Raw genomic sequence first — 7,806 nt, forward strand, 5'->3', positions numbered from 1 at the left:
TATTTAATTTATCCAATACCAACATGCCCCAACCCTTAGTTAACAAATCCATTTCAGCTTTAGGTCGGAGTTAGCCTCGTCAAAACCCGTGAGTTATGCACCCGAACAATTAACTCCTAAATTCCAATACTTATTATTTTTCCGGATTAAGAGTATGATTTTGTCAACTCACAAAGTCAGATCAACACTAAGTCAAAAAAGACGTCGTTTGATTTAGTGTGGTTAGACGTACAGTTGGAATTCCGAAAGGATTGATTTTAATCGGTTTTCTGTGAACCATTGGCGTGCCAAGTGGAGATTGCTGCTTGGTTCCGTCAAGGGAAGTAGTAACCGGATTTAAATGTCCCACGCGGTTGAGGGCATTGGTTCGAGCTAGGCTCTTCTAGAACGCAAAGCTGCTAGAGTTCTAAATCAGGAACGTTCGTGGTTGTTCGACCGATAAGGGTTAGTTATTGGACGTTCCATAACTAGCTTATTGGAAAGAGTTTATCTAATTTCGAGGATCGGTTTAAAACGAGGAAAATCTGTGCCTAAAGCTGAGCTTATTCTAATTAATTTTTCTTCAATTTATTTAACTGTTTTTTATTTCATTTTCAACTTTACTTTTCACGCTTTTATTTATTTATTTCAGTTCCAGGTTTTCGATTTTATCTCCCTCTTAATACTTGGGCACGACAACTGTCCCGACATAAATTGGTCAAGAGAGCAACAATTTGCAGTAACCCAGTCTCTGAGGGATCGACCCTACTCCCTATACTGCTTAAATTGCAAATTAGACGTAGGTTTATATTGGTGGACTCGACACCTATCAATGTTATTGAAAATATATACTATCTCTTTCTAATAAATCAATGAAATCAATAATAAATGATAAGCACATTGCTGACAATCTGTTAGTTTGTAATGATGCCTTCCTATTTTATTACAATATATTCAGAGAATCAATGAAATAATTACAAGATTAAGACATTTTATTTTTTACTGTATGGTTTGAATAATTAATGTATATACATATTGAAACCAATAAATAAATTGGTATCAAATAAAGTAAAGATATAATAAATTAGTTTTTGATATTTACATTTTTTTACTTTAATTATTATTATTTAACTAATTAATTATAATCTTTTAAAAATAGTTAAATTTTTTTAACAAAATGTTAACTAAAACATTAATTGTTAACAATGTTGGCGTGACAATCCGCATGATAGTTTAAGTGTACTTCATGTAAAATAATATTATTTATCTTATATGTCAAATCAATAAATAATTTAAAATTTATAAAAAATTAAAAAAAAAAACATGAAGTACACATGAAATAAGAGGGCTCCTAGTTTAAAATTTTAAATTTTGCTTAGTATTTCCATAAAAAATTTAATTTGATTCTTTTTAAAATATAATGGTCAAATTCGACTCTTTAAATATTAAAAGCCAAATTTAATTAAAATAATAAAAAGATCGAATTGACAAAGCATATAAATATTCTAAATTTATCATTATGCTTAAATTAAAAATGTATACTTTTAAATAAAACATTGTTACTTATTACAATTTTTTTTAAAAAGAATCAATTAAAATTTGAAGATAATATTTTTTTAAAATCCACCAATGATTTAATTATCAAATGGATCGAATAGAATAAAAAAAACATGAAGATTAAATGAAAAATGAAGCAAATAAAATTATTAATTTGATATACATATTGTGACTGGGAGGGGCCTAATTTCAATACTGACCGGTTTGTTAAATGGGCCTAAGAAATCTAGAGAGCCCATTTAGACTCTTTCTTTAAAATCCCATTTAGTAGTCGACGAGAAACCCTAAATCCCTATCACTCTTGCTTCAGAAAGGTGTTCGAAGTCCCTGATTTCGCCTCTCAGGTATTCTCTGCTTTTTTTTTTCTGGAAATTGTTTCTTAATGAGGTTCCTTGGATTTCCTTTTCAGTTATAATCTTGCATTATTGTTAATCTTTATATCCATTGGGTTCCAATGCTTTGTTCATTTGTGTTAATGTTGGTAGTAGAAAAGATGTCTTCAGCCGGCGAAGCTGCTTGCTCTTACGCCGCATTGATTCTCTATGATGATGGCATCCCCATCACTGAATCTTTATGCATTACTGGATTTGATGAGTTATAATTTGAATGTTTTCAATTTTTATGATATAATTACGGAATGAACGAAGAAAAAAAGGGCTTTCGGTTATGAAAGAATGATAGGTTCTCTAGTGTATGGGAATATTGGTTTGTTTGTTCTTTAATTATAGCTAATAGATGAGAAGATTGCAACTCTAGTCAAAGCTGCAAATGTCTCTGTTGAATCTTATTGGCCAAGCTTGTTTGCTAAGCTTTTTGAAAGTGTAACATGAGGATCTCATAACCAATGTTGGTGCTGCCGGTGCTGGTGCCGCAGTTGCTGCAGCTGCACTGTTGCAGCTGGTGCTGGTGTGGAGCTGCTGCTCCACCTCCTGCCGAGGAGAAGAAAGAAGGTGGACTAAAATTTACAAATAAATGACCCTGATTTCCTTGTGTTTAATATTTGTTTCACTGTTTGTTCTGATGTGTTATTCTTTGGTAATTTTGCAGGAAGAACCAGAGGAAGAGAGCGATGATGATATGGGATTCAGTTTATTTGATTAGGAGCTCCTTTCAGTGTATGAATGGTTGATTACTGGTTCATTGCAGTAAGCTATGACAGTAGTTACCTATTGAGTTTTATTGATTTGGTAAGTCTGTATTTTTAGTGAAGTGGCACTAAGTAGTTTTTCATTTTTGAAACGTATGTTTGAACCTTCTTATATATAACAGTATTCTAGAGCAAATTTGACATTTGTTATTGAGTGTTGAATTGATGTGCTTTATTCCATGCCATGCATGCACTGTTTTCAAAGTGTCTTTTAGGTTAGTAGTTCTTAAGCTATTGACTGAAATTTAACCAATCAAAAAGACCAGAGATTAGCCTATATTAAATATTAGTCTTGCTGTTAAAATGAAGCTGCACTGATACTTTGATCATCCTGGCAGAGAAACCATGCAAACTTGTTGGAACCTGTTACTCTATATCAGCTATCAAATGCTCTGTCACAGGCGTGACCTTTTAATTTGTGCATGATATATATATTGGAAATTGACTTTAGCTGAAAAAGACATTGAACTCATCCACTGCTTGAGGTGGTCTGCCAGGTTGGAGTACGAAACTTTAATTGGCCTTATCAAGTTTGAAGCTTATAGCCCCAAACGCATAAGACTATCCCCTTACAGATGATGGATGGATGGATGGATGGATGGATGAGATTAACGGAACAAGTGCCCGATTTGTTTCAGTTTCTATCCACTTCCATCCAATTGGGTCCTATCTATACTGTTGAGCTAACCAAATTGGCTATTTTGAGTTAGATAGGTGATAATAGCTTATCTTAATCTCTTGTATTTTTAGAATAAATCTGGAGCCCAACGCGGGCGATCAAAGATCTAGCTTGGACCTTGCGGACAACTACTGTAAAGAAATCACATAACATGCATTAAAAGATAATGACCTTATTTAGCCGATGCTAACATCGGTTATCTATACAATGCTATGCTTCTTATTTTAGGTTATGGGTGCATTTTATTCAAGAATTTCCAAATCTAAAGACACTAAAAAGGGAAAACAAGAAAAAACCAGAAGAAACACATACAAAGTATGAGATTTTGTAGTGGTGTTTCATGGATCAAGGTTCTCTAATTTCAATAGTTTTAACCTTAAGGCTAACTTTTAGAATGTGTTTTTCAAAGGTTGATATCAATTGATATCGAGTTAGTATCATATCTCTCAGTTGTAGATAATAATGTTAGGCATTACACTGTTAGTTCGAGATTATATGAATTTAGCTCTCAATAGTCATAATATTTTGGGGTGTGATTCGTAAAAGTTGCATATTCAATTTCCTCTTTAAGCACAATAATGTTTTACCACTAGAGCAACCACTTTGGTAACCGTCTTACTTGCTCTTTAACTGAACTTACAACGTGAAGTCCCCAAAAGTCGTTAATACTGGTGGCTTTACTTTCTTTCCCAATATCAAAATTCGCAAAGTGGGGCTTTTTATCAAATAAAAAAAATTATATTTACAAAATAACCCATTTAAAAACAATCACCAAAATAACTTGAAATGAACAGTAAAATGGGGTGGTGGCCTGTTAATGGTCGCACACCTGGTATTTTGGACCCATGATTGCTTAATATTGTGTCAAATTACAAAAAAATATTTTTTTTAGTTCTGGCCTGTCAATGGCCGAAACCAGTGTATTTTTTTAAATCGTATCATATTGGTATACAGGGAAAAAGAAAAAAAAATTTGTTGACAGCCGGCACCACCTTTACGGATTTTTTTTTTACATCTGGGGTGTCATTTGCCGACACCAGTATACGAAAAATTAAAAAAAAAATTTGGTGGTGGCTTGCCAATGGCCCGGCACCATTTATGTAAAAAAATTTACATTTTGGGGTGTCATTGGCCGGCACCATATACGAAAAAAAAATTGGTGGTGGTCAGCCATTGCAGGCTACCACCAAATTTTTTTTATTTTTCGTATACTGGTGCCGGCCAATACACCCCAAATGTAAAAAAAAAAATTTACATAAAAGTGTGTCGGCCATTAGCAGGTCACCATCAAATTTTTTTTTTTTTTAAATTTTGTTGTACATTGGTGCTGGCCAATGACACCCAAAATGTAAAAAAAAATTCTGTAAAGGTGGTGTCAGCACTCAATTTTTTTTTCCTGTATATCAGTATGATATGATTTAAAAAATACACTGATTCCGACCATTGACAAACCAGACCAAGAAAATCTTTTTTTAAGTCTGATTGACGGGCTAGCACTCAAATTTTTTTTTTCTTTTTCCCTGTATACCAATATATACGATTTAAAAAAAATACACTAGTTCCGACATTGCAGATCAGAACTAAAAAATCATTTTTTTAAGTCTGACACAATTATCAGCATCATGGGTCCAAAATACTAAGTGGTGCCGGGAAATTGACAAGCCACCACCCCATTTTACTGTCATTTTAGTTATTTTGTGAATATTTTAAATTTGAATTATTTTTTAAATATAAATTTTTTTAATTATTTTTGGTAAAATAGCCGCAGCAAAGTGAATCTACCCCTCGTTTCCTCCGCCTTCTCCTCGCTCTTCTCTCTTTGATTATATCGCTCACCCTCCCCCTTCTTTTCCTTCTCTCTCACTCTCTGTCAGACTCAGAACTAAAGTAACAAATGAATGGCGCTTCTTTGCAGCCAGATCAGTACGCAGCCTTCTCTCTCATCCCACTTCCCCTGCATCTCACGACAGACCCCTCGTTCCCCCAAACCCGCTCCCTTTCCTCGGATCTACCGCAAATCCCCTCAGTTTCTTCCAATTGAACTCCCGTCGATTGGGACCGCGTGCCGTCTCCGATGTTGTTAGAAAGAAATCCAAGTCCCCCAGCCGTACCTTTTTTCTTTCCCTTTTGCAGTCAATTAAGTTTGGTTTATCCGTTCCCTAACAAATCTTTTTTTTTGTTTGTTTCAGCTAATTACGAAAGAGGAAGGATTGGAATTATACGAAGATATGATACTAGAGAGCATTTGAAGATATGTGGCTCAGATGTATACAGAGGCAAAATGTTTGGTTTTGTTCATCTTTACAACGGCCAAGAAGCTGTTTCAACTGGTTTTATTAAGCTCTTAAAGCAGCAAGATTCTGTCGTAAGCACATACCTGATCACGTGCACGCCTTGGAGCAAAGGAGTCCCGCACGCGCCGTCATGAGTGATCTCTTCGGTAAGACCCCGGTGCTTGCCGCGGCCAAGGTGGGTCGATGCATATTTCTCTAGGGAACACAATCTGCTAGGGGGGTTTGCTTTTATTGGTGAAGGAATTCCCGTTGCCACGGGGGCCGGCTTTACCTCCAAATATAAGAGGAGGTTCTAAAGAAGCGGATTGTGATCATGTTACCATTGGCGTTTTTCGGCGATGGAACTTGTAACAATGGGCAGTTCTTTGAGTGTTTGATATGGCGGCCTTGTGGAAGTTGCCCATTGTGTTTGTGGTTGAGAACAATTTGTGGCTATTGGGATGTCTCATTTGAGGGCTACGTCTGATCCTCAGATTATAAGACAGGACCTGCCTTTGGGATGCCTGGCATCCATGTGGATGGAATGGATGTTTTGAAGGTGAGGGAAGTGGCTAAGGAGGCAATTGGTCGGGCTAAGGAGAGGAAGGGTCCAACGTTGGTCGAATGCGAGGACATACAGGTTTAGAGGACACTCATTGGCTGACCCCGACGAGCTTCGTGACCCTGTAAGCCATTTGTTCCTTTTTTTTCTCAGTATATATTATTATGATTAAATTGCTAAATTCTTGAAAGCCACCATTTTTCCTTTATGTTACTGTTGTTTTGATTGAGCCCTTATTACATTGCAGCTTTGAATGATAAAACAGGAACCATCTGCATGCATATTGTGTTCTACTGGTCCTGTAATATTATTGTCTTACAGTGAAGTGATTACTTTGTTTATTAAACTCTTTATGTTTCATAAAGATGGGTTTGTTATGTTTCGGAAGATAAATGATGAAATTTTAGATTTTTAGGGATGAAATTTTGAGTTTCTAAGTGAATTACTACTGAACCCTGATCTTGAGGAACATTTTACATATTCTGTTCTTGATTTGGACCTTTAAGAGTTCAGAAATGTCATCTAATTCAATGTTGTGCTCTGCTTCTTTGGCAGCTGAGAAAGCTCACTATGCTGCAAGAGATCCATCACAGCCCTGAAGAAATACCTCATTGAGAACAGTCTGGCCAGTGAAGCAGATTAAAGGCTATAGATAAGAAGATAGATGAAGTGGTAGAGGATGCTGTTGAGTTTGCGGATGAAAGCCCCGTTCCTTCTCAGAGTCAGCTGCTCGAAAATGTCTTTGCCGATCCAAAAGGTTTTGGAATCGGACCAGATGGTCGATATAGATGTGAGGATCCAAAATTCACAGAAGGCACTGCTCATGTCTAAGCTTTCAAAGGACAGTAACCAAACCATTTATGCACACATTTTGTTCTTACTTGATCTCATATATTTAGTTCATGATAGCAATTTCCGGTTTCTTTTGTTTCATTGGTTCTTGTGTAACAAGTTATACGTTCCTTATGCTATCTGTCTATTTAAAATTCTGGTTTTCTTTATTTAATCTCCATTTGTTACTTGGACAAATGCTTTAAATGCGGCCCATTTCCTGCCATGCTCATAGTTTGATGACTTAAATGCTCTGCTTTTCCTAAAAGTTCCTTCCACAAACTGAGATTTGCTTTGCAGGCACTATAACTCTTCCTAGATTACTTGACTGCTATTTCAGTGCCCTTTAGAGAATCATCCTAGCATGTTGCCTAGGAAATAGGAATTGTAGTGGATAGAACCTTACATGCATATGTAGTGGAGTGGTTTCATATGTCAAAAGATTTAAAAAGGATTTGATGGTACTTTTTGCTTTGTTTCATTTGTAATAGAGGCAAATTGTGATCCCTTATCTTATCAGTATTATTTACAAATAATGGAAGTGGCTGCAGTAAGCTTGCTTTTTTGTTGTCACCTAACCTAGGAGGCTGGCAAGTATGCGAGACTCTCTTATTATTTTTTTTTATGGTCATTTTCAGTCTTGCACGTTTCATCAATGCCCCCAAATTATAGTTGGCCTCTATATTAGTTAGGTTTTATTGTTAGAAATTTTTTTACAAACAAATTAGGAGGGAATGATATGCTACTTTTTAACGTCTTGATGTTTAATTTTGGCATT

General features: G+C 35.6%; 2 pseudogenes; both read left to right on the forward strand.

The window, feature by feature from the left end:
• The first annotated feature begins 1,938 nt into the window (after window positions 1-1,938).
• LOC121226387 (60S acidic ribosomal protein P1-like) lies at window positions 1,939-2,717 on the forward strand (annotated as a pseudogene).
• A 2,539-nt stretch (window positions 2,718-5,256) lies between these two features.
• On the forward strand, window positions 5,257-7,130 carry LOC121226391 (pyruvate dehydrogenase E1 component subunit alpha-3, chloroplastic-like; annotated as a pseudogene).
• The last annotated feature ends 676 nt before the right edge of the window (window positions 7,131-7,806 follow it).

This window comes from Gossypium hirsutum, unplaced genomic scaffold (genome assembly GCF_007990345.1).
Source record: "Gossypium hirsutum isolate 1008001.06 unplaced genomic scaffold, Gossypium_hirsutum_v2.1 scaffold_157, whole genome shotgun sequence".
In the NCBI taxonomy this organism is placed as follows: domain Eukaryota; kingdom Viridiplantae; phylum Streptophyta; class Magnoliopsida; order Malvales; family Malvaceae; genus Gossypium; species Gossypium hirsutum.